The 27,976-nt window shown below is 38.9% G+C and overlaps 1 protein-coding gene across 5 annotated transcripts in view; it reads right to left on the bottom strand.

Moving 5' to 3' along the window:
* Positions 1–20,973: 20,973 nt before the first annotated feature.
* The window catches only part of LOC130917361 (muscleblind-like protein 1), a 138,939-nt gene continuing 131,936 nt past the window's right edge, over positions 20,974–27,976 (bottom strand). For all 5 annotated transcript variants that reach the window (XM_057838687.1, XM_057838689.1, XM_057838690.1 and 2 more), the window contains one exon: positions 20,974–27,024. The gene's annotated coding sequence lies outside the window, so the exon portion shown is untranslated. The remainder of the gene's footprint in view (positions 27,025–27,976) is intronic.

Below are 27,976 nucleotides of genomic sequence, written 5' to 3'. Positions count from 1 at the left end.
TATCCTTAATTATCTGTTGTTGTAAAAGCTGCATTGAATTTGATGATTGACAGCACATCATAGGTAAATTGCAGTGTAATAATGAATAGTCAGTAAATGGTAATAAAGTGGAAAAAACAGGCCAAATGAATGTTTGAATCTGTGAAATACAGTATATACTGTAAATCAGTCCTTGTGCTGACATACGAGCGGTCACACGAGCGGTCCTGTCAAATGATGGCAACCTCGCAAAGTTTTCTGGTGTCAACTGTGTGGTCACTGGTGAGGCTGATGTCGAGGATTGCACGAGGCCGCCTAATGGAGCATTCCACTCCATCATTTGTTGGCCCGAGGATGCGTTTAGAGAAGATGCTGAGTGCAAAAGTGGCGGCGAAAGTCCCTGAGCTAATGGCACGCATTAGTGCTTTTGTCGGTGCCTTTTGGTGGACTTAGTGCTGACTCATGAGTGCAGACAGCAAACAGGATGTTTGGGATCCTACCCCAGCAGAGCATCATGTAGACAGAAGTCGATTTTAATACAATAATGGCTAAATCCCTTCCATATTTTCTTCTAGAAGTATTAATTTAACAAAATGTTTGTCAATGCGGTTGTTTCAATGTTCCAACTCATAAGGTCATGTTCAGTTTGACACAGCCCAAACAATAATTTTAGTGCCTGTCCTGAATGTAAATTTTCCCTTTATATAGTTATAAGCAATAATTATCCATTGTAATAGCAATTACAACCCATTTTGCTTAAATAGTCATGTAATGTATCATATTCACACTACATGAAGTAATTTTTAACATCCAACATAACATATTTAAAAGTGTCTTGCTTAATCAACAATATTGCTAAAGCTAAACGACACGCTTCTTAAAGACTGTCATCAATGAAATGGAATTCTTAAGGGAGAGCACCAGTAATCTCCAAGTGAGCTATTTGCCACTTCCTGGTCAGCCTGGAATGCAGCATTAGCATAAGTGTTTTGAGGCTGACCCACAACATCATTTCTGCCTCATTGATTTTCAGTCCAATATTTGGGCTGAGAATAGAACTGTAATAGGTTATTCACACAAAAATAGTCTCACGTTTTGTTCTTTGACAGACTTCCAACCCCATTCATCCACTGTTTTCTGCTTATCAACATTAGTGTGAATCATTGTCTCCTCGCACCCACACAAGCAAAACTGTACTTTGATGATGTCAATCACAGTTGAGCATTGAGCCCATTTTTCTTCATGTTTTTAATTAGGCTGGATATTGAAAGTGTCTGAAAACATTGTTAAACCATTAAACCACCTCCAACCAAATGATGGTGCTATAACACTTTTCGATTATTATATTAGAGCAGAGTTGGGTAAAACCGTATTACATTTACTAATTTTTTGAGAAAAACTTACTTCTTAGAAAAGTTTTACAAAACAATACTTTTTACTTTTACATGAGTAGATTTGTGAAAAACAAACGCTACTCTTACTCCGCTACTTTGGGCTACACTATAGAGTTATTACAGTTTTGCTCTTTATTATAAATATTTACTTTATTTTTGGGGGCACAACATGTTAATGACCACGAAACGCAGTGTCAGCAATAAAATTAACTTACAAGAGAATTTATAATAATACGTTGAAAATGAGCGTTTTTTTTATTTCCCATCATTCTTGAGGGGAATTCCAAATCAGGCAGCTTAGGCTATACTTTTCGCCAAGATCGTCATCTATTGAATATAGTACGCCTACCTGTGCTGTGCCAATGTAGTTACCCCAGTCAAAATTGTATCCCCTTGCTGGAGCCACTGCGCTGCACTGATTTGCTTGATTTCCATGTTTTGGTGATGCAGTTAAATGTGTTTTTCGGTCGTATAACGTAACATACGTACCAAGGGTGTAACGGTACGTGTATTTGTATTGAACTGTTTCGGTACATGGTGCTCGGTTCGGAACGGAGGTGTACCGAACGAGTTTCGGACGTAATGTAACCCTTACTTTTCGAGGATGTGAGTTGATCGGGTTACAGTTTCTTTGTGTAGATTATATTTACTCCGTCTTCTCTACTATAAAGAGGACCAACACGGTAGGACAGTATAACCCAGAAATGTCAATGGCGCGACAACGTGGCCATCGCGAGAACGCAGTGAAACACGGGCGTTAAAGTCAATCAGCCAATGCACACCAGTCGCAGTGCGGCCACATGTTGGACGTGTCCCAGAAGCGGCTCAACACGACGCACGCGAAACGAATGGCAGAGTTTATTATTTGACGCGAGACGCGACCCTGCTGCATCAATACTACTACCGGTAGCTAGGATAGGGCAGACCGGAAGTTACTCGTGTAAAAATACGGTGGATCCGGTCAATTTTCAAACTAATATGCAATCGTAACCCACTTTTTGAGTCCATCAGATCTCCTGAGTGGTAGATCGGGGCACAGTTGACTTGTCTTTGTTGATTTACTGCTGTCTTCTCTGCTATAATAATAACAAACACGGCCCTGTGTTCAATACAAAACCCTCCTACCACAACAAAACAAGTAGGAACTAATATTCGCATAGGAACTAAAGTTATACAACATAAAATATACAATATAAATGAATACTACCTCACATTTGTAAAATATAAACACATAATAAGATAAATAATAGCCCATTTAAATACATTAAAAAGAGCTAAATATCCTGTAATTAAATAATAAGAATAATACACAGATCCTGCTTACACAATTAAATTTATTAATTTCTGTGTTGCGCTTTAACTTGAGAAAATCCACCAATAAAGCTTTTGAAACCGTTCAAATGAAAAAAAAAAAGATTCATTGAGGCATTTCATTTGTAAAATACATGTTAAAATCTTGGGATTGCTTTTCTCTTTAGCACAGGACTTCTTTTTTCTGAAAGGCAAATTGTTGTTGGATTATCTATAAATACCCGCTACTTTTTGGCAGAATTCTAGCTTTGTATAGGCTAATGTTCCTGTTTTTGAAAGCACAAAGGTGTGTAATAAACAACTAGCACAGTTATATTTTGCATTTTGTTTTCTTACTGTACCGAAAATTAACCGAACCGTGACCTCAAAACCGAAGTACGTACCGAACCGAGATTTTTGTGTACCGTTACACCCCTAATACGTACTGAACGTAAAAAAAGGCAATGTTTCACTGTTTTACTCGTAGGATGACCTATACCTGTTACTACTGTAATTCTAATCCTGTATGGAGTTTGTCCAGTTTAATAAACGTCAATATCCAAAATATATAATGTGGGTGCGCTCCCACGGCCAGGGGACACAATTTTTGATGGGGGTAACTACATTGGCAAGACACAGGTGGTGGCGCTGTACAATTAGCGTCTTTAGTGGGGCAAATTGAAAGTCACCATTTTGACGGTGGTCTCTAGCATTTCACGGTCCACAATTTCAATCATTGGTTCTTGCTCAGTAGTTGTCGCTTTTGAAAGCTTGGTTTTTAAAAAAATGACGTGTATTCATCTGGCCTCTTTGGTCCTCGGGTGCTTTTGGCTAAACAAAGCAAACATCATCTGTTCGAAAAATAATTTTGACCCAGAATAAAAATATCTTTTCTTGTTAGTTTCATTCATTTTTGTTGTTTGTTTTATTACTTTACAACTTTTGTAGACAATATTTTACCGGAAAAGTCTTAATTTTAAAAACATATACTGCAGAGCAGGGGTGTCCAAACTTTTTGCAAAGGGGGCCAGATTTGGTGTGGTAAAAATGTGGAGGGCCGACCTTGGCTGACGTCCTTTACGTAGAACAATATATTTAAGAAAGTTTTAGCAAGCCATTCTGTGTGTCACATTTGCTTTATTATTTTTGAAAAAAATTAATTTAGGGCTGTCAAAATTATCGCGTTAACGGGCGGTAATTAATCTTTTCAATTAATCACGTTAAAATATTTGACGCAATTAAGGCACATGCCCCGCTCAAACAGACTAAAATGACAGCACAGTGTCATGTCCACTTGTTACTTGTGTTTTTTGGTGTTTTGTCGCCCTCTGCTGGCGCTTGGGTGCGACTGATTTTATGGGTTTCAGCACCATGAGCATGGTGTAATTATTGACATCAACAATGGCGAGCTACTAGTTTATGTTTTGATGGAAAATTTTACAAGTTTTATTAAAACGCAAACATTAAGAGCGGTTTTAGTATAAAATTTCTATAACTTGTACTAACATTTATCTTTTAAGAACTACAAGTCTTTCTATCCATGGATTGCTTTAACAGAATGTTAATGTTAATGCCATCTTGTTGATTTATTGTTATAATAAACAAATACAGTACTTATGTACAGTATGTTGAATATATATATCCGTCTTGCGTCTTATCTTTCCATTCAAACAATAATTTACAGAAAAATATGGTATATTTTATCAATGGTTTGAATTGTGATTAATTACGATTAATTAATTTTTAAGCTATGATTAACCCGATTAAAAATTTTAATCGTTTGACAGCCCTAAATTAATTATTTCAACAATCTCGCAACTAGCCTTTGTGGCGTTCTCTTTCGACTCTCGGGCTCTTGCGAAATACTGCTGCTGTAAAATTAAACTAGCTTCAAGTTGCTTTAATTTCTGACTACGTATCTTCCCTGTAATCTTGTCGTACATGTCAGCGTGTCTTGTTTGGTAATATCGCCTCACATTGAACTCTTTAAAAATGGCGACCGTCTCTTTGCAAATGACGCAGACACAGTTGTTGCGTATTTTAGAGAAGAAATAGTCTAATTTCCACCTATCCTTGAAGCGTCAGCCGTCACAGTCAACTTTCTTTTTTTTTGTTTATTGTCGCCATTTTAGAAATGGGGAATAAAGGGTAACACGAGGTAATGTTGCTTAATACCGGGAAAGCCGAATGAACGTTAGTTTTTTCTTTCGAAACCAGAGCAGTCACAATCCCTCTTTTCGATTTTCGGGGCATTTACAGGTCACTTCCTGTTGATTTTGAGTGACTGCCTATTCATTCCGGGGTCACTTCCTGTTGATTTTAGGTTACAGAACAATAAAATTAAAGAACAACAGAATGCCCCAAATTCAAAAGGAAGTGGCTGAAAACCAACCAGTTCAAATGGATTGAACTAGTGGTCCTACTTGTGTTAAAAGTGCTGCTGCCTTTTCGTGGGTAAATGAGGAGCAGCATTTAGTGTGTAAGCTACTTCATATGCTGGTAGCAGTACTGCGGACCAATTTATTAAGTCTGTGTGCGGGCCAGACATTATTGATTTTATGACAGAGGCTGGGGGCCGGACGAAATTTGACTACGGGCCGCATTTGGCCCCCGGGCCAGACTTTGGACATGTCTGCTGTAGAGGAAAGTCAATTACATGCAATGACACTTTTCGGCCACCGGGGGGGGCGGGGTGGGGTGGGGGGCTGGTCCCCCTGCCCCCCTTAAAAATCTGCTTATGTTTTTGTGTCATCCTTTTGCCTAATATGGTCATGCAATAGGTTATAGTACAGTATAATAATAACAGTTCATATAGATGACGTTGTGCTGAGAAAAAATATACCATTATTTAACAGACTTGATAGTCTAAGCAGTTACTCACAATGTTACTTATTATTTGGTTATTCTTTCACCGAATACCGTACTTTTGTACTTGTAGTTGAGTACATTTTTGGATGACTACTTTTTCTTTTTCTTGCGTAACATTATCTAGCAGTAACACTACTCTTACTTGAGTATAGTTTTTGGCTACTCTACCCACCTCTGTATTAGAGTTGCACAATCTAAGGTGTGGCTAGATGAAAATCAAGGACAAAAAAAAAAAACATAATTTGAAACCCTTACTTGCATTTTAAACCCAGATTTGGAACCATAGTTATAACCCTATTACTATCTCGATCTCAAAATCATCCAGCCCGAATATAATATAGCAAACATTTAATTTAATCTAGTTGGATCATTGTTTTTCTGTTCATGATGGAGTCGAAGCCCTGCGTCCTCTAAAGCTGCATTGAACAATATTGCTTTGATCTTCTTTCATTGAATGCATGAAAAACATGCAGGAGCATTGCATAGAAAAACCTTTAAACCGACTTTGTCCAACTTTTCCCATCAGGGAAACAATCCGCCGTAAAATGAGAGAACTTGCAGAGTGGAAAACTGAAGACGGCCTTGCATTTTATGAGACATTTACCCAACATAAATGAATGAAGTGATTCAATTCACACGCCGACTATGTGATGATGTGTCTGAACATGCTAAGCATCGGAAATCAGTGATACATGACCCTGTGCACAGGAGAGGAATTGTAAAAAATTATGAACGGGCGACAGCTTGCAAGTTTATTTTGTTTGTTTAAACAAAGCATTTCTCACAAAACAAAAACATGATGCAAATATTGTATTTCTTAACATATCCATGCGTGTTTTTTTTTTAATGATATTTTGATTCATATTTCTAGACAGGTGCAATGGGCAATGGAGATCATAGTGAATATTTCATTCCATAACACCTCATAACATTGGTAACTATCTTTAATGATTCAATGATATGCAGTAAGTTACAATGTTTTCCAATGTAGAAATCATCTCCGCTTATTTTGCTGACATCACACAACTAAACCTCTGACACAGTGGGAGTATGTCTATTTTGTCGATGGAATGTGGGAATTTTGGAGAACAGTCATGATTATAATTTACGAAATTGATTCATTACTAAAGTAGCTAGGGAAAATAAATATTGGAACATCCTGCGATTTTGTAAGTTCTCCCACTTAGAAATGATGGGTGGCATTGAAATTTTCATGGTAGGTGCTTGTCCACTGCGAGAGACAATCTAAAAAAACATCCAGAAATCATAGTGTATGATTTTTAACAATTTATTATTCCTTCCGTGTCATGCATGAATTTAAACCATGACGTCTTAGTTTATTAGCAAAAGTAACCTTGGAAATAGTGGTCCCAGCTCCTTTCAGGTCATTGACCAGCTCCTCCTGTGTAGTTCTTGGCTGATTTCTCACCATTCTTACAATCAATGAGACGCTACGAGGTGGATCTAGCATGGAGCCCCAGAGCGAGGGAGACTGACAGTCATTTTTAGCTCTCTTCTATTTTCTAATGATTGCTCCAATGGTGGATCTTATATTACCAAGCTGCTATGCAATTTTCCTGTAACTCTTTCCAGCCTTCGCGAGGTCTAAAATTCTGTCTCTGATGTCTTTGGACAGCTCTTTGGGATGTATGGGGTAGACAGGTGTTTATATGCAAATAACCGCCTCAAACAGGTCAAAAAGTCAGACTCAAAAAGTCCACCTGTACTTATTTCAGAGAATAAGTGGAGTGGATGTGGACATTTTAAAGGCGACTAACAGGTCTTTGAGGCTCACAAGTCTACCTAATTGACAGGTGTTTCAAACACTTATTTGAAGCAGTGTGATAAAAATAAATTGTTAAAAAAACATACACTGTGATTTCTTGATTTTTTTTTTAAAGAATGTCTCGCACAGTGGACCTACCATGAAAATTCAAACCAGTCCATCATTTCAGAGTGGAAGAACTTTCAAAATCGCTGGGTGTTCAAATACTTATTTTTCTCACTGTAAATGAATGCCTATTTCATTTTGTCGAGGAAAAATACATTACATGAGTTTGTTGGTGGAAAATGGAGAAAACATTTAATGAACATTTATGCAAAAACATACCTTTGGATTTGAGTCTCAGGGCACTTTCACATTAGACCAGTGCTTCTCAATTATTTTCTGTTACGCCCCCCGAATCAAGACGTAAATGTTTCGCGCCCCCCTTAACTCTCTGCCGCCACTGTAAATAGTATCATTTGTCTACAAAATTACTATCATAAATACGCATCTGCCTAACATTGTCCTTTTTTTCTAATAAAGAAAAAAAATAACATAGATCAACTTATAATAAAGTATAACTTTATTAACATTGTTTTGTTTGTAGCAGAGAAGACTTGACGAGCATCAATTTGCCTGAATTAAAAAAAAAAAAAAGTCACATTCAAACTGTAAAAATACACTCAAGGTACATTTTTGACCATTTGATACAGAAAAATAAAATGTAAAAAAAATCAGTAAATAATAACAAATTCGAATTGATTAGAAACATTCACTCATGAGGACAATATGCCAAAAAATTTGACCGGAAAAAAAACTGTATAGAAGAAAAAAAAAAAAGTGTCTTTGGACAGAAGGACAGTTTTTATTTTTGCTGCTCACACTCAGTATTACCTCCTTTTCAATGGTGTGGAGTTATTTTGCAATGAGCATGCTATCAATGCTCACTGGTTTACTGATATAACACTGACAAAGCAGGACGACTGTTGGCAATATTCGGCACGTTTACGCTGAAAAACAATCAAGCGGCTTATCAATGAGATTGGGGTCGAATGTCTTTAAGTGGCGTCTTAATTGATTTGGCTCATGGCTGTCCGCTATAATTATTTTTAGACACAGTAGAGCAAAGGGTAAACGGCACAAAAAAAGGTCCTGGTTTTTGTTCATACCGATCAAGCACAGACCTTTTAACCAATGTGGTTTCTACTAAAACAAGCAGCACTTGACTGCAATCAACTGATTACACTTATATAACACCAGATTGGTGAAAAGGTGTTATCTTGTTTTGTTGGAGTGAAATCCTGCACCCACTGCGGCCCTCTGTGGAATAGTTTGGAGACCACTAGACTAAGAGGACCAGGGTCCGGTTGGAAAGCAACCGGAAAACAACAACACTTACAAATGACTTGTTGAAAAGGTTCAGTATTCACACTGCGGCAACCGAACTTTCCGAGTAGCATAACGTGGACGAAAGGCGCCCTCACTGATTGCACAAATTTAGAAGAAGAAATACCTTCCTCCTGGGAGGGGAGGGAAAGTGGAGCTGCATGTAATGTAGCACAAGTGCACCCTACTCCACTTGCATTCACAAGCGAAGCAGGATGTGCTTAAAGCGGACTGAGATTTTTTAGCGGACCGCAGTTCGTTTGTTTGGTCCGAACTAGAGTTCGGATGCGTGTTCAAATTTAAAAAAATAAGTGGACTATATAAGAAAAAGAACTCTGCATGGTGCGTTTTAAAAGGACCAAGTGCTAATGTGAAAGTGTCCTTAGAATTAGTTTTTGCTACTAATTTTAAAGCACTTAAGGCAGATACTAAATATGTCCCGATCGATCGGGACGTCAATCGATCGATCGGGTCCGATCACGTCATTTTCAAAGTATCGGAATCGGCAAAAAAAATATCGGACATGCCTTTTTTTAATATATATATATATTTTAATTAAATCGTTTTCTAGTTGTATTTAACGTTACAGACAAAATGTCTTACACTCATCCAGAGTCTTTAGTTTTGGCTTAAAGTAGGGCAATCAAATTTATCGCGTTTACGGCGGTAATTAAATTTTTTTTTCATTAATCACGTTAAAATATTTAACGCAATTAACGCATGCGCTGCACGACCCACTCACGCATTGTTGCGTTCAACCTATAATGGCGCCGATTTACCTATATATAGAGCTAAATGGCAGCGTAGAAGGAATAGAGTGAATTTTGGCAGTCTTTGGAGCCTTTTTTTAATTGGCTAAAGTCTTAAAACCCCTCTCTCAACAATTAGAAAAGTCGTGAGAAAGCAATGTGGGGAAGAAAGGTAGTAGTTGATCTTTTTCTTTACACCCTATGTTATTTCCCAACGCAGAGAAGATATATCAATTGGTGCCACTACGCACAGCCATGGTTGCACTTCCCATCATGCATTTGGGCAGAACAGTTAAATGGCTACAGTATCATTTACTGAAAGCTCAACAAATACACTAGATGGCAATATTTAGTCACAATATACAAAGTCACATTTATCCTTTAAGAATTACAAGTCTTTCTATCCGTGGATCCCTCTCACATAAAGAATGTTAATAATGTAAATGCCATCTTGGCAATTTATTGTCATTATAAACAAATACAGTACTTATGTACTGTATGTTGAATGTATATATTCGTCCGAGTTTTATTCAATTTTTTCTTAATGCATTGCCAAAATGTATATGATCGGGAAAAATTATCGGGAATCATTGGAATTGAATCGGGAGCAAAAAAAAAAAAGCAATCGGATCAGGAAATATCGGGATCGTCAGATACTCAAACTAAAACGATCGGATCGGAAGCAAAAAACATGATCGGAACAGCCTAGCCTAACCTAGCAGATACTACAAAGTCAAATCTACTGAGCTAATATGGTTGCACTTTTTTTTTTTTTTTTTGCACAAATAGCCACACCCTTTTCAACTACAGATGTGGCTGTGTTCAAAACTAATCACATTGAAACATGTTGAATCGAAGTCAACACAAACAAAATCTCTCAATGTATTGTTGTAGCTAAGAGCAAAAGACAACTGAAAGCCAGAGTTGTCAATTATACACAGTGTGTTCCTATCATTGTTTGACCCGTTTCAACAGATTAAAAGTTTTTCATTTGTTGAATGTCAATGTTTGAACCAATCAACGCTACTGTGTAATCAAAGGAAGTCCTGGGTGAATGCCGGTGGAAATTAAACATCCGACGTGTGACTTCAAGAGGACCCTTTAGAAACCCACCCTCCATGGCCACCCGCCGTCACATGCCCGCTTATCAATATGGTGCAGAGTGGCAGGCCCGAGTGAGATGGATATAAAAGCTCAGGAGGTAGGAGGACTTGAAAGAGGGGATGCACACAGAGAGAAAAGAGAGGGAGCTTTAGAGGGGGAGGCAAAGGTTGAATGACTAAAAGAGCAGCAGGAACAAGGATGACAAAAAAGGCAAAGCATGACAGAAGAGATGAAAAAGCAAAAAAAAAAAAAAAAAAGGCAGGGAGGAAGCAGCAGCGCGTCACATCTGGCAGAGAGAATAGGGAGCGCCGAAGCAAACAATCTCTTCTTTCTTGTTGGCGCAGAGCAGAGAAAGGCAGCAGTGCACCATGGGAGCTCGCAGGCGCTTATAAATGAAGAAGACTTCCTACTGAACAGCAGCAGAAACAATAAATGCATGTTTAGCATGACTGCTTGGACATTTTTAGGAGTGTTTTACTCCACAAAAAAACTCTTTAGAGAAATAATGAATTGAGACTGAGTGGTAAAATAAATTAAAATAACGCTTAAATGATCAAATATCTGATGTGTTTTTTCCCCCTGAGGTCCACAGTTAAAGATCCAGAATACTTCTCGAATTTCTACAAACTTAAAGTCTGGAAGCTAATAAAGTGTCATCAAAAAGTAAGTCATTCACCAGCTAATGTTTAGCTGATGACTCGTCCCTGACGATAATGACTAATATTTTGGAAATAAAATAAATCAATGCACTGTGCTGAGTACGTTTCCATTATTTCAGTCATCTCACGAAGAATGTTAGCTTTTCGTTGGGTGCCCCTCCACATGCAGCAATACATACTGAGTGTTCATTAAATTGCTGATTTTAATCCTCATAAATAGCAAGCAGCTACCGTGGAGAATTTGAAACTGAAGAAGCAAATTCTTTTTCTGTAGCCTCACAAATTGCAAATGTGCAATTTTTAAAATGTTGGCTCATGCAACATCCTACCAAGGTAATATATTGTTACTGTGTGTGCTATCACAACCTTAATCACAAAAAGTTAGGTAACACTTTTTTAATACTTCTTGTGATACTGTCATAAAGACTTGTCATAGTCATTAAATGTCAGTCAGCAAATCGTCATTTCATGAACATGATAGTCTTATGATGCTAGCATAAGAAGCATCAACTAGTTCAGCTTGTTGGACATAAAATTGCCATTTAAGAGTTGTTTTGGAATATTGTACTTTCAAGTATGTCTTTGTTAAAAAAAATGTGTCCGTTTTTTAGCACTTATGACAATGTTTAAAGTTAGGGTTACCAGTTATATGAGGATACAGTTAGGTTAGGATACCAGTGCTTGAATATGAGTACCCACTGATATGTGCTGTTATTTGATAATGCCAATTTAGCAATTTCATGAAAATGCACTTTATTTGCTTAGCTTTAGCGTGAAAAACAAGGCATATCATTTCAGATATGTTATGTTTCGGCCTGTACAATAGAGTGTGCTATGTATAGCCCCCAATCGCCAACGTCACACAATCACGTGATCGCTGTATTGTGCCGCCATATTGTCCGCCATTGTGTGTCCATATTGTCAATGATCCTAGTTTCTAAAGGTGGATTCACTTGCAAATTATGGAAGCCCCGGTGCTTTCCAGATCCATATTTGATGCCCAAACCGATGTTTCCTTCCGTCCGGTCCGGTCCCGTGTGTCAGAGCTCGTCCTGAGAACACAAAATTTCCAATCATACTCCAGATTATGTCACGATGAGGAGTCGGGTACCCAAAATCGGCACCGGCCCGAATATAAGCCGACATTTGGTCAGCTGAGCGTCACCGTTGTCACGATTGTAAAATGAAACTTGATCGACAACGGGCCGGTGTGTGCCGAAAAACGGCTGCCCCGCGTGAAATGTCCCCCCTGACGGGAGCGCTTATTTATAACGCTTTATTGACGTGAAAACATCAGATGTTTTCATGGATGCGTTACAGTAATGGATTTACGACTGTAAGATCAGTTTTAAATAATTAAATTACACAAAATATTAGTACTGTATTTTAGTAACAAACTGTGGACTGGGCCACATAACCATCTTTGAACAGAAATGTATTACTCTACAGGTTTTCACGACCATATCCCAATGACAATCACACAGGTATGACATTTATTAGTTCAAGCAGAGTAAAATAATACATATTCACGGTACAAGAAAGTCATTTCCGTGTGGGCGCTCCCGTCAGGGGGGACATTTCACGCAGGACGGCTATTTTTCGGCACAACACCTGTTGTTGCGCTCACCTTCTTGCTGCGCGACCGTGGCGACGAGCTTCGTAGTCTCCGTCTGATGATGCCTGCGATCGTGTTGGCATCATATTGATGTTTTCGCCGCTCTCTGACGGCTGTCGACACAAATGCATCATGGACCGAGATAAACAAACCGTGCTGCTTTTGAGATTTGCCCTTTTAACAATGAGCACACAGCAACTACTAAAATGACCGTTTATCTTCTCTGTTACTGCAACCAACCGCCACACATGCCTTCACCATTTTGATTAATCAATGTTAACGATTGTCAGGAAGGTTTTTGGGTTCGTTTACTAGGCGGTGATTCCTTAGACAAGCAGAAAAACACGTAGTAATAGGAGAAATGTACGTAGCTGTAATATGTAAACACGATGAGCTGACGGACAATATGGCGGCACCAGTCTGGGGGGCGGAGTTGTGACGTCACGTGATTGGGATTTATAGCCCCTTTCACACATACCTAATTTAAACGGGTAGCCCTTATGTGTGAAAGCAATTTCACGGGTCGACTGACATGGAGATTACGCGGACATTTACCTGGTGGCGTCCTAGTATAATGTCCGGGAGGCGGCATGTGTGAATGCAGTCGTTGAATTCCCGGGTCACAGGCTGATGACGTAAATATCATGGTGGGACGATTGTCATTTCTTCTTTCTTTGCATTAAGCCAAAAAGCGGTAAACAAACATCCCACTTTCCAACATGGCAAAATGAAAATAGCAAATTTAAACTGGAAACATAACAAAATGAAATTGTTACTAAATCGTTAAGTCGAGGAAGAGACAGTCCATTCAATTGTCCATATTTGGAAATGTGTGGTTTATTTTGTTGCCGATGCCGACCAAAAAGGACGTCATGTCCGGGTTAAAAAAATCCAATCCTCGCACAGAGTCAACAACACGAGACAAATCTGAAAGTGTCCAACCTGTGTTATTCCCGGGATATCTCCCAATGTCTGAAAGCCATGACACGGGTAAATCCCGCGTCACCTTATCCTGGAATTTACCGGGATATAAATCTGAAAGGCGCTTATGAGTACATTCAGGAGATAAGGAACAAAGTAGATAAAAGTGGCCAAGAAGAACATAGTCTGAATATACTAGAAACTAAAGTAGCCTAGTTAAAAGAAAAGTACAGCCACCCTGTGTGCATGCTAATAAAGCACATTGTTTAACTTTCTTAATCGTGTCTTTTATCTGCATTGTAAAGTGCCATATAGGCACTTTATATAAAATATAGCTTAATTAAATGTTTGTAGCAGTTGGGGCCATGTCTCTCATGGGTATGAACTATCAATACATAATAGAAAGGGTTAAGAGAAAAAAATGTTAGCGTGAGACATGACCTGGCATGCGCTTAATAACTTCAGCTCCATGTCGCTGACGCTACAACCAATTCTCAAAGGGAACCAGTCAATTAATAGTTTGCCTTCAATATCTTTCGTTCTTTTCACTTGCTCGGAACAATTTATCCTCTCCGGCATTAAACCGCGGACAGGCAGAAGAGATATTATTGAACTATGTGTCATATCTGGCTTAGTTAGAATTTAAGGTCTCAGAACGTGATGTTCATTCATTCATTCATTGCTAGTGACATTGTATTATTGGAGTTCAGCACATTAAATTAGACCCAATTTGTTTCTGTTTGTACTTTGTGGTGGGAACTTGCCCACAGGGTAAGGCACCATCCCAAAAGAAAATGACTAAGAAATGATACTTGTCGATCTGAAATTAAATTCAACACCATATCCGACCTGAGGTACATTTTTATTCTCTTATCAAGAATGTTTAAATTCAAAGAGAAAGTAAAAATAATCAGCTTTCTGTATTCCACACTGGCTGTCTCTTGAAATGAAAAGCAATAAAGCCTCTTGCCGTTCGAGGACGAAGATTAAAAGTACATATTGATCCCTGTGTTAGGTGGTTACAGTAGTTTGGCTTGGCGATTGAAGATAACTGGAATATTTTTATCGGCTTTGACTTTGTCTGTAGCTCAAAGCAAAAGATAAATTACCCTGAAACTATGTTACCCAGCGTTTTTCAGGCATCATTGAGCTACAGCACATAATTTACTTGAAAGGGCAGCTGAAGAATTCATGAGCCTTTTACACGGTTAAATTGTATCGAATGCATGATTCGCTGTCTCAAAACTCACCAATTTGTTTACCGGATAGTTTTTAGTTACTGCCATAGCAACACGTTAGCAACGAGGGACGTGCCTCGCTGGCAGCCACTACCTGATGACGTCAATTTCTGAAGACCTCGCTAGAACTCCAATATGAAAGTATAGAACTTCTCTATCCTCGCCGTATATTGCAAACATTTTCTGGGTTTTACTCTTGAGATTCATTAAACACTGGTTTAGAGTGACGGTTGTGGGGTTTTTTCCTGCTTGACTTGGGAGGTGCCCTGCTGTACCGGAAAGTTTCCAAGACGCCAGCTTTCAAGGAAATTGACAAATTGTACACAGATCAAACGGTGCAATTCAAGGCTTTGGACGACCGGGTGAAAGGATTGTGACTTATCCAGTGAGAACACGGTTCAGTCTGAGGAAGGATGGAGAAAGGTGGACGTCATCTGGCACCAAATGACGGAACTGTTGAGGCAGACCGTGACTGTTGGCTATGACTTGAGGGAACTGAGGTCTCGCCTTCGCCTTGATGAGCGTGATTTTGACTGACGACCAACTGTATTTGGACATTTTAAATTTTTGATTCGGCTTAATTGATTTTAATTTTTCCTTTCCCTTTGTCTCACAGCCACCCTCCCTTCCCTTGAAAGTTCTTTTTTGGTTTCATATGACCATAACACATTCTCCCAGTCCTCTTCTGGATCATCCAAATGCTCTCTAGCGAACCGCAGACGGGTCTGGACGTGTACTTTCTTCAGCAGGGGATCACGTCTGGTAGGGCAGGATTTGAGTCCCTGGCGGCGCATTGTTACTGATAGTAGCCTTTGTTACTGTGGTCCCAGCTCTCTGTAGGTCATTCAGTAGGTCCCCCGTGTGGTTCTGGGATTTTTTCTCACAGTTTTTGTTATCATTTTGACGCCACGGGGTGAGATCTTGCATGGAGCCCAAAATCGAGGGAGATTATCAGTGGTCTTGTATGTGTTTCATTTTCTAATAATTGCTCCCACAGTTGATTTCTTTACACCAAGCGTTTTACCTGTTGCAGATTCAGTCTTCCCAGCCTGGTGCAGCTCTACAATTTTGTCTAAGGTGTCCTTTGACAGCTCTTTGGTCTTGGACATAGTGGAGTTTGGAGTGTGACTGACTGAGGTTGTGGACAGGTGTCTTTTATACAGATAATGAGTTAAAACAGGTGCCATTAATACAGGTAACGAGTGGAGCCTCGTTAGACCTCGTAAGAAGAAGTTAGACCTCTTTGACAGCCAGAAATCTTGCTTGTTTTTAGGCGACCAAATACTTATTTTCCACTCTAATTTGGAAATACATTCTTTAAAAATCAACCAAAGTGATTTTCTTTTTTTTTTTCTTCCACATTCTGTCTCTCATGGTTGAGGTTTACCCATGTTGACAATTACAGTCCTCTCTAATCTTTTCAACTAGGAGAACTTGCACGATTGGTGGTTGACTAAATACTTATTTGCCCCACTGTACATAGGAAAGGCAAAACAGGAGTGGAAACGAACGCACACATGCCAATCTGCCGACACTGTGCCAAAATAATTATACTGTGTATTATCGGGCCTATTAATAATGTTATTGTATTTATTGGGATGACGTCATAATTCCTATTATCAGACTGATAATTTTTGGACCAATAATTATCGTGTACCTATAATACAAAGATCATTTTGGTATCATCAGTCATCGAGTGGAGGAGGATTTAAATCTGCACCTGCTCTTGATTGTGCCTTCTCGTACCTTTGCCTCATTATTCCTGACTACCTCGTGCAATTAACCTTGTGTCTCATAATGTTTTGTCGTCAAATTTGTTGTACCCAATAGTAATTATGTTTCAGCAAGGATTGTGATTGCCATTGACTCAAAGTAAGCCTAAACCTTGTTTGATTATTAACCTTGAGTTTTGACCGTTTTTTTTTTTTTTTTTTTTTTAATGAATATGAACTTAACCTAACCTTTTTACTTAACAGTTTAAAGAATTGACATGAAATACTGTAATAAAGGGAGGTATGCAAAAATGTTGTGAAACAAGTACAAGAATTTGACTAAAGTTGAGCGCCTACAATCTTGTTCTGCTTTGTGTGCAGGAATTTTCCAGTGGGTTACAATGAGGTTGTATATTAAAAAAAGAAAAAATCATTGTGAAAAATGGCTGTCATGATATCATTTGTCAGTCTTAAATTGAGAGTGCTTATCTGTTAGCTTGCATTGTTTGCCTCCTCATTCTCCATGGAGGGGCCACGCGATCTTTGACCGGTCCCGACATCCTCAAACTGTACCTCAACCATCCCACAAAGACAATCAACCAACCAAAAATGGAGTCTGTAGCTCACAAGTGTTATATTTCCGGACTTCCTGTCAGCATGTGAATGCCGTTCATTCATGTGTAGGGGTACAGCTGTGCCTTTACTGCCCTCTTTATGTGACCCGTATTGTGTCAACGCCAGATGATAAACAGTCTTTGGCTTGTTCTTGTACTTTCTAAGCATTTATTTTAAATGTTAACTCATGAACATTTGCTGACTAGAAATTTTGTTCAGTTTATAGCCAGAGATTTAATTGTGGTAGGTAGTTTAGCAATATGAAATTTGGTCTATAATGTAAAGAGATAAACTTTATGCTTTTTATTGTTTACAAAGCAGTTGAAATCTTAAATACACCTTTTGAGGCTCCTAATTCACAGAGATGAATACCGGGAATACAAACTTGTCCCTCGGGGGATTTTGTCAAGGTTGAACATTTTTACCAGATTTCCACAGAGTTCCTACAGGTCCTTAAAGAGTCTTAAAATGTCTTAAATTTAAAACTCGGACAATCGAGTTCTTAAATTGTCTTGAATGTAATGGAAAATTGCAGTAGGTATTACATTTCCAGACCATGTGTTTAATGCCAGGGAAATCGATGCCGTAAAACTTCTAAGGGTGTGTATTTAAAATAATCATCGTGCACTAAATATGAGAGTTTGGGATTAATATATGTTATACGGTATGTTGATCGCAACCTCAGCGTACATCGGTGACTCGTAGCCTAAAAGATTATTGATATGCTCCCACCAAGAATTAATAAATCTTTTTGAAATAAAAACCAACAGGTTGCTACCAAATCTTCAATCAGAATATTGTCTACATTAACTCAATGGCTCCCATTGAAGTCGCTTGACATCCAATTCATTTTGACTGGATTGGACGTCCACCGCCGTCAATGGCACTGAAAGATTTGTGGGCATTTACAGGTCACTTTCTGTTCATTTCAGAGCATATGCAGTTTACTTCCTATTGATTTTGAGTCACTTCCTATTCATTTGGGGAAATTTTTCAGTCACTTCCTTTTCAGTCAACCAAAATCAACAGGAAGTGACCCTTTCATGCCATAAAACCAACAAGAAGTGACCCGTAAATGCCTCAACAGGAAAAAATCAGCAGGAAATTACGCCCCAAAATTGACACTTTACCTGGTATTGGCTGCCACTGACGGCCATAGAAGATGGCCATTCGTTCATTCGCTGCCATCCCTCCCACTTTACACTGATTGGACGTCTGCTAGTGATAAACTCATTCCAATTCACAGCTTTTCTGTTTATCAGTCGTTTTGTAGATTATCCTAGAATGATTTCCTGACTCCTGTTGCTGAATCGCCATATCGTGAGATCAATATCGTGAGCCTTGTATCGCAAATCGTATCGTATCGCGATGTACCCAGAGGTTCCCACCATTAGTGCAAATTCTGCAAAAAGACTTTTCTAACGGGAGTCAAAGCCGTCGAGTCGCACATGGAGAAAAACCTTGGTTACAGTGGAATAAAATTTGTTTTTTTTCTACATCAGAAACTGTTCCAACATTTTGGTCTTAAATTATATTTCTAAGGTCTTAAAAATGTCTTAAAAGCATTAAACTTGATTTTTGAAAGGGTGCAAGAGTCCTTTTCCAAGAAGTGTATCTGAGGTAAATAAAAAGTTTTGTGTTTTGCTTCCCCCTAGATTGTTAATATTTCACCTTCATCCACTAAAGGTTCCACTGTTATCTAGTTTTATCTATTGCAATGACAAAGTGTGTTTGTTTATTTGGTAGTGGTGTTAAATTGCACTGCATTACACCATTTTGTCTCTTTATAACAATCCACATACTGGGTCAGAATATTTTAAACGACTTATTGCCGTGTACTGCCACAACAGTAGGGATGGGAATCAAAATCTGATTCCAATTCCAAACTGGTTCCTAGTGTTTCAAGGCCTCAACATCACAATGAAAAAGCCTTAACGATCCCTTTAACGATTCCTAAAGACGCGTATTGCGTTGTGACGTGACGTGTCTTGTTGTCCAGACACATCAAACTATCATGGCGCCAAGAACCACTCGCTCCAAAGTTTGGCTACACTTCACCAGGAAAGAGGGTGAAAATGAAAGGTTACGATGGTTTAGCACGAGCATTGCAGCCATACATAACAATGACGGCACGTAGGTTCAAACGCTCGAAAGTGTCTTCACTTCACGAGGAAAAATTACAACAAAGCGACTTGCAGTTATTGCAAGGTAGAGATAACTGCACTGAATATGACTGCACTGTCCTCACCGAGACGCGAAGGCTCAGTCCTGGCTATACAGCTAGCTAAACTCCCAAATGACGATGCAGAAGACGTTGGTATAATTTGCTGACTTTATTCAACCATCACTTGAAGAGTGAAACTAAAAATAGAAGCGAAACAAATCAATTTTGTCCCCAATAACAAACAGGTTTGCATCAATGTAAATCAGCGATGATTAGCTGCAAATACAGTAATAACTCAAACGGTTAGCATGCGTTCGCTAGCATTAGCACATCGTTCAAACCACTACACAGCTGGATTTAAGTGTCCGATCGCGAGTGGAAACACACAACAACAACACAAAAGATGAGGGTTATTTGGTTATTATCTATTTAATTAATAGTGTTATTAATATTATATTATTATTTTTATTTTATTTACTTTTGTTCCGTGAAGAATCCAGAAAGGGTTATTTGATTGTGGCTTTCTGAAAAACAATAAATTTTTACATTTAGGCACTCCTGCAATCGTCACACTTTTTCTGTTACTAAATGACCTCGGCTCCTTATCAGAGAAAGGAAAAGTTATGTGGCCCTCACAAGAAAAAGTTTGGGGACCCCTGCTTGAACACATATTGCCAAAGGCAGAACAACGACCTATATGCCGCTGCCTCCTAACTTTCCGGACCCCACGCTGGATGAGCGTCCTCGTTGCTACCCCCGTCTCATCTGGCTAGATGGACCGCTTCTTGTTCCTTTACTCCACTGCATCTTTACAGACTGTAACTTCGCCTGCTAATTCCTATTAGCGGTCCTGGGGCTTCCTGTCTATCCGTCCTGGGAGTGGATCTCTCCTGACTGTGGTACTCCCCAAGGTTTCTCATTTTTCTCCCGAAGACTCTGGAGTTTTTATGAGTTTTTCCTTGCCGACATGGAGGGTCTAAGGATGGGGGAAACCCAGGACTTGAATTTATTTATTCATCTTTGTTGCTTCATTTGCTGTTTCTGATTGTGTATCATATTGCCTCTGCAAAGCCCTTTGAGACAATGGTGTTGTGATCTAGGGCTATACAAATAAAATTGAATTGAATATGCCAATATATTCCAATATTTTTTTTATTTCTATTAAAAAATGTTTCAGTAAAATGTTACATTCTTGTGTATTTGCCACTTATTGCCACAGTTAACATTGAGGCTTTGGGCCTCTTTTGACCTCGTTGTGAGTTTGTAAGGTTGTGACTTCTGATTAAACAAACTCGATGCCAATCAAAACGTTTGTTCTTCTTTTTCCCCAAATTAGAATCGATAAGAGAATCGATAAAGAATCGAATCGTTCAACAATATCGATAATGGAATCGGAATCATAAAAATCCTATCAATTCCCATAGCTACACAACAGTATCTTGAACATGAGCATCTTTGGGAGAGGAAAAAAATGATGCAGCACTTGAATTGGATCATGTCCATCACACAGCAGCATAACAGGCCGCTTGTCGCTGGTGTTCGTTAGAGGGTTGGCTTCACAGTCTGGATCAATAACGCTCCTGTGAATAGAAATTCTGCTGTTCTCGCTTCACTCTCCCATGTGTACTTTCTGAAAATATGTAGGCTACTTAGTACTGTAGATAGAGGCACACCCAACAGAAAATTACTCGGGTGACGACTCAGGATGGTGCATCTCAAATGAATTGTTAAATGGGTTTACTCGTGAGATGGGCAGCAATCAACCCATGTGATATCAGACAGTTAGGAAACAAAGTGGCCATTATATGAATTAATACATGTGATAGCGAAAACAGTCATGTTTATACCTTATGCTTTTACTAATTTCCCCTTCTCTTATATAGAAAAAATACTGTATTTAAGTGTGAGACAACGTAACTTTACACTGCAATATCAAAAAATAATGTCTAAACATAGATATAACTCTGTGACAGAACATTTATTGTGATTGAATACAGTACATTGAAATTCATGTCGTCCAGTGTGTATTTGCAGAAACTGGCTCAGGTGGAGCAAGCCTAACCTGACAAATTGGCAGCGCCATCTTGTGGTTGAACGGTGTGTCACATCCTTACGCTCTTAACGGATCCTTAAAGGGAAAGGCACTGCTTTTTCTAAAGCAGGGCTAATCGATGAATAACAATCAATGACTCTACTTCACACTACATCCTTACACAAACACACAATTCAAATCATGTCTGCAGTTGCTTTGTATTTTTATTACATTTTTTTAAAAGCCATAACAGCGAGAATCAAATATAGCAATGCCGCCCCCTTGGAAAACAAATGTGTGAGCTTCATACCACCTCCATTCATATTAAACATTTTATGGCTTTATTCTAGCTTTTCATCTCTTGACTGACACATAGGGATGGAGGGTGCTGAGGGGGCACGCCGCAGTCAAACAAGCAGAACCAAACAGCAGCAGAGGACAGAATACATCATATTAGCACTACGAGCAGAAAAAACAAAGCAAACAAACAAAAAACAAATAAATTCTTATACGCATGCATGCTTGTCGCAGTTGAGAAATGATATGGTCAGGTGACCAAATTACAAAAATGTTGCTGTTGTCGGTCGGGTTCATCTTCTATAGAAGCACAGCTTACATTAACAGAAGAACATATTGAGAGCTATGTGCTGCACGTCTCTCCAAGTGGTGACTATACTGTAGTCTTGGGATTATTTTTTCCATTTTTTAAATAAGTCACTATTCTATATTTTTTTCCATATAAATATCTTATTCCGTTACATATGAATTGTGTACGAATATTGTAAATACATCTTTCTTTGTAACATGTTTTCTTAAGTCTTAGTACTGTGTTTTTTATTTTTTTTGTCTGTTTTTTTTATTGAATGTGTTAATATCTTTAACATGCATTTGTCTCCCAGTTAAAGAGACGGTGTGTGTTATGATGTTTGGGCCTCCCCACGAAGGCCTAACAGTGCAGGGGGGTAGTGGACCCCCTACCCCCTCTCTTCCTCAGGACGGTTACCGGGCAAACTACAAGCTGCTGCCTAATTAAGAAAAAAAAAAAAAAAAAAACGACATTGGCTGTTACTGAAAGGGGCGGGTTAGAGAATGACAACTCAGCGCCCATTGGATGCAAGCAGCCTTTTTTTTTTTGTGATTATCCTAACAAAACTCTCTGTCACGATAGACATTTTTTTTTTATTCAAAATAAGATCTCAATATACATGTTTTCTCTCTTTTTTGACTATGTACAGAAGTGCAAAAATTCAACCTTTATCACCTTGGGAGCTCTCCCCGCCCTCCTCCATTTTGTTTGCAATTGGCTGAGTGAGCGAGGACTTCCTGTCACGGGACACCCACTGAGGAAAAAAAAAAAAGTGCAGCTTGTTTTCCCAAAATGGCCCAATTTCCAAGGAGAGTAAAAATATCCAAACAATAGATATTATTAACTGAAATGGATACAGTAGAAAATAACATATCTAAAACACCCAAGAACAATATTTTTTTTAATATATATTTTTAAATTAAATGACGAGTTACAAACCTTACAATCATTAAAATACTAAACAGTTGTCGCCGGCGACAATCGCAGTGGCGACAACTCGGCCTCTCCGTTCTATTATGACTGTTAGGTACTCATAGGAAATGTCTTTGCTCATTGAACACAAGAGATTAGAGGATTGAACACTAATATGCATATTGTCTATATGCATAACATAAAAAATACTAACAATACCATCTAAAATCAAAACATACACATAATTTCAGGGGGGAATTAGTGAAAATGCAAATACATTCAAACACACCTTACAATACCGATAAATAGAACTCAAGAGAATTAAAATGTATATTGGCATGGCACGGATCAGGCTTCCGAATGGCATGGTGCATTATGCTGACCCGATGGTTCAGTCTAAGGCTTTAGATGAGGGATACAATCATAACCTGTGTTTGTTATTTTGTCACTTTCAATGCGCTATCGTCCATGAACTACCAACTAGTGAACCGATTAATTAAAACGAGATTTATTCGGGTTACACACATATCCATTTTCTACTCATTATAAGAAAGAACTCAAGATTACCAACAAATCACACCACACACTATGAAATACGGAATCTCACGACAATCTTGAGTTTTTTTTGTTTTTTTTTTTCTTTTTGCCCAAATGAATTACCAGGAGTGGTAGTACAGCGAATGACCTGTGACAGACTGCATGTTGGTGCAAAAATACGTAGAAATGAAAAATTCTCGGCTTAATGTCAGTTTGTCTGGTAACTAAACTGCGATTTCAAACTTCAATGTGTCATTTTTAGTGCCTTGAATAAAACTTGAGACAAGAACTCAACAGAGTTAGATGCTCCCTCATTGGCTGTTGCCACAGAGTCGATGGATCGGCCAAAACGCTGCTGGCCACACACAAATACACTTACAGAATGACTGTCCATTTTAATTATTTAATTTTAGCGTGTGCGATTGTCAGCCATTGCCATCTTCCAACCGGAAGATCTTTAGGGTAATCTTTGAAATACAGTGGTATGAAAAAGTAGGCTATCTGAACCTTCTGGAATTTCTCATATTTCTGCATAAAATCACCATCAAATGTGATGTGATTTTTGTCAAAATCACACAGATGAAAAGACAGTGTCTGCTTTAACTGAAACCACACAAATATTTATCGGTTTTCATATTTTAATGAGGATAGAATGCAAACAATGACATAAGGGGGAAAAATAAGTAAGTGAACCATCAAATTTAATATTTTGGGCCCCCACCTTTGGCAGCAATAACTTCAGACGGTTCCTGTAGCTGCAGATCAGTCTGGCTAATCTGGACTAATCTTGGCCCATTCTTCTCCACAAAACTGCTGTAGTTCAGTCAGATTCCTGGGATGTCTGGCATGAATCGCTGTCTTTACGTCATGCCACAGCATCTCAATGGGGTTCAAGTCTGGACTTTGACTTGACCACTACAGAACGTGTATTTTGTTTTTCTGAAACCATTCTGAAGTTGATTTACTTTTATGTTTTGGATCATTGTCTTGTTGCAGCATCCAACCTCTAAGGTGGAAAAGCGCTATATAAGTATAACACCATTTACCATTTTTAGCTTCAACTGTCTGAGATACGGCCTTAGGTTTTCCTGCAAAACATCATGATAAACTTTTAAATGTATTCTTCTATTAATGACTGCAAGTTGTCCAGGCCCTGAGGCGGCAAAACAGCCCCAAATCATGATGCCCCCTCCACCCTGCTTCACGGTGGGAATGAGGTGTTGATGTTGATGAGCTGTTCCATTTTTCCTCCACACATGACGTTGTGTGTCACGCCCAACATTTCCACTTTGGTTTCATCAGTCCACAAAATATTTAGACAAAACTTATGTGGAGTGTCCAAGTGCCTTTTTGTGAACAGCAAACAAGCAACAATGTTTTTTTAGACAGCCAGCAGTGGTTTCCTCTGTGGAGTCCTCCCATGAACACCATTCTTGGCCATAATTTTACATATACAGTGGCAAATAATTATTTAGTCAACCACCAATTGTGCAAGATCTCCTACTTGAAAAGATTAGAGAGGCCTGTAATTGTCAACATGGGTAAACCTCAACCATGAGAGACACAATGTGGAAAAAAAAACAGAAAATCACATTGTTTGATTATTAAAGAATTTATTTCCAAATTAGAGTGGAAAATAAACACCAAAGAGCTGTCGAAGGACACCAGAGACAAAATTGTAGACCTGCACCAGGCTGGGAAGACTGAATCTGCAATAGGTAAAACGCTTGTTGTAAAGAAATCAACTGTGGGAGCAGTTATTAGAAAATGAAAGACATACAAGACCACTGATAATCTCCCTTGATCTGGGGCTCCATGCAAGATCTGGCCCCGTGGCGTCAAAATGATTAGAAGAACGGTGAGCAAAAATCCCAGAACCACACGGGGGGACCCAGTGAATGACCTACAGAGAGCTGGGACCAAAGTAACAAAGACTACTATCAGTAACACGATGCGCCGCCAGGGACTTAAATCCTGCACTGCCAGACGTGTCCCCCTGCTGAAGAAAGTACACGTCCAGGCCTGTCTGCCGTTCGCTAGAGAGCATTTGGATGATCCAGAAGAGGACTGGGAGAATGTGTTATGGTCAGATGAAACCAAAATACAACTTTTTGGTAGAAACACAGGGTCTCGTGTTTGGAGGAGAAAGAATACTGAATTGCATCCGAAGAACACCATACCCACTGTGAAGCATGGGGGGCAGAAACATCATGCTTTGGGGCTGTTTTTCTGCAAAGGGACCAGGATGACTGATCTGTGTAAATGAAAGAATGAATGGGGCCATGTATCGAGAGATTCTGAATGAAAATCTCCTTCCATCAGCAAGGGCATTGAAGATGAGACGTGGCTGGGTCTTTCAGCATGACAATGATCCCAAACATACAGCCAGGGCAACAAAGGAGTGGCTTCGTAAGAATCATTTCAAGGTCCTGGAGTGGCCTAGCCAGTCTCCAGAGCTCAACCCCATAGAAAATCTGCGGAGGGAGTTGAAAGTCCGTGTTGCCCAACAGAGTTCGCAGAGGGTTCACTTACTTATTTTTCCCCCCTTCTGTCATTGTTTACAAGTTATCCTCATTAAAATGTGAAAACCTATAAATGTTTGGGTGGTTGTAGTTAAAGCAGACACTGTTTTTACATCTGTGTGAGTTTGACAAAGATCAGATCATATTTGATGGTGATTTTATGCAGAAATGAGAGAAATTCCAAAAGGTTCAGATACGTTTTCATACCACTGTACATCAGCTGATTGGCCATTACTAACTTTTGAGCAGGGAAAAAGCAAACATTAGTTTTGGTTGTTGATATGTGTGTATCCCGTGTACGTCAACCCACTAAAACAGCAACATATAAAAACTTTGGCTAAAAATCCAAAATGTTGGAAAAACAAATACTTTTCAACACCACATCTACACTGAAAACTTGTCAAAACAAAAAACTTACAACAAATTACATGACCGCCAGCAGTTGTCATGGCAACTGGACACTAATTCTACATCTTTGTTGAACTTTTCATCTAAGATTGAAGGATTTTGTATTCGCAATGATGGCTCGTGATGATGGACAAAAGGCGAGTCTTGAAACCTTAAAGGGAAAGCCGATTGCTTTGCTTGACACAGTACCATTGGCATAATAGCACAATTATGGCCTTTTAAGTTGGTTTATAGTAACATAAAACCTCAGAGAAACAGTCTGATTTTTCATCTCCTTCAACTGAAATATAAGGTGCACCTTTCTGTAAACATATGAAAGACAACTAATGAACAAACGTACAAAAGACAACACGATTCCTCCACCACCTCGATGGACACAGCACATCGTCTTATTTGCTTCACATTCAAAGTGTGCCCGGTGAATAAAGGTAAACGCGCCTTTCCCTTCACTAAGAGGAGGAAGAAGGTGCTCTTGTAATGGATGTGGTGTGCGTGAAATGCCTGGAGAAAACTCCGCAAATTCTCTCGGTTGCCTGCTGAATCGCTGGTCTTTGTTCTCCAGTTCCACCTAGAGCAAAAGTCAGAAGCAATATACGTCCAATTGTAAAACATCTTAACTGGATGACCGAACATGCACGTTTTCAGTATTATCTGTCAATTACTGTATGTATGGTGGTACATTCCCCAAGATACAAAATTAATTTGCTTCGTAGTGACCCTCGTATCGTGGTTTTTTTTTGTTTTGTTTTTTGGTATATTGAATCGCGTTTTACGTGTAAACCGCATAATTCGTTCAAACCTCTACTAAAACTACCACATAAAATTTGCTGTCATGTCCTCTGATTGCATGGTTTTATTTTTAATGAATTGTCTCCACCTAATGGCACTTTAGTGTAGCTAGTTTGCTAGGCTCATTCTACAGACGTTATCACATGACTACTTAAGCTCATAGCACACAACACAGAGTGCTAAAAGATGACCTAATTTAGGCAGCCATTGCTTGTTGTTATATCTCGCTGTTCGTGCCTTGGTAGAGCATGGCTTGTAAGTTATTCTTTTGTTTCATATACATGAGCATTGTGTAGCACATTGTGGTGTGTATATTCCGTTTGTTTACAGTTTATAGTCAAACGTAGTTGTGGTGGTAAGAGTTACTAGTCCATTTCTCAGCCTGCAGTGGGATTACCCATGGGGCCACGGGATGTTACATACAAGAGAGTGTACTCTGCACTGCGCGACTGGTAGAGTGAAAACAAAACTTGTTCAATATACGTTTGTGCAAGATTTTAACGCTTCGTCTGAGACAACACAGTAGCTACATTATTGCATTGCTGTGAGTGGAAATTATCTGTTACAGTACCCATTATCTTTCATGCAATAACTAATTCTTCGTAAAATGAAGCGAAGAAAAGCTGTGAAAATTTTTTCGTAAAATTAATTTTTCGTGTGCCGAAGCTTTCGTATCTCGAGGTACCACCGTATAACGTAATTAAAACTAGAGGAGTACAAGTAAGAAGATT

This window comes from Corythoichthys intestinalis, chromosome 6, assembly GCF_030265065.1.
Source record: "Corythoichthys intestinalis isolate RoL2023-P3 chromosome 6, ASM3026506v1, whole genome shotgun sequence".
NCBI classification, from domain to species: domain Eukaryota; kingdom Metazoa; phylum Chordata; class Actinopteri; order Syngnathiformes; family Syngnathidae; genus Corythoichthys; species Corythoichthys intestinalis.
This window is presented reverse-complemented; position numbering and strand designations above follow the sequence as displayed.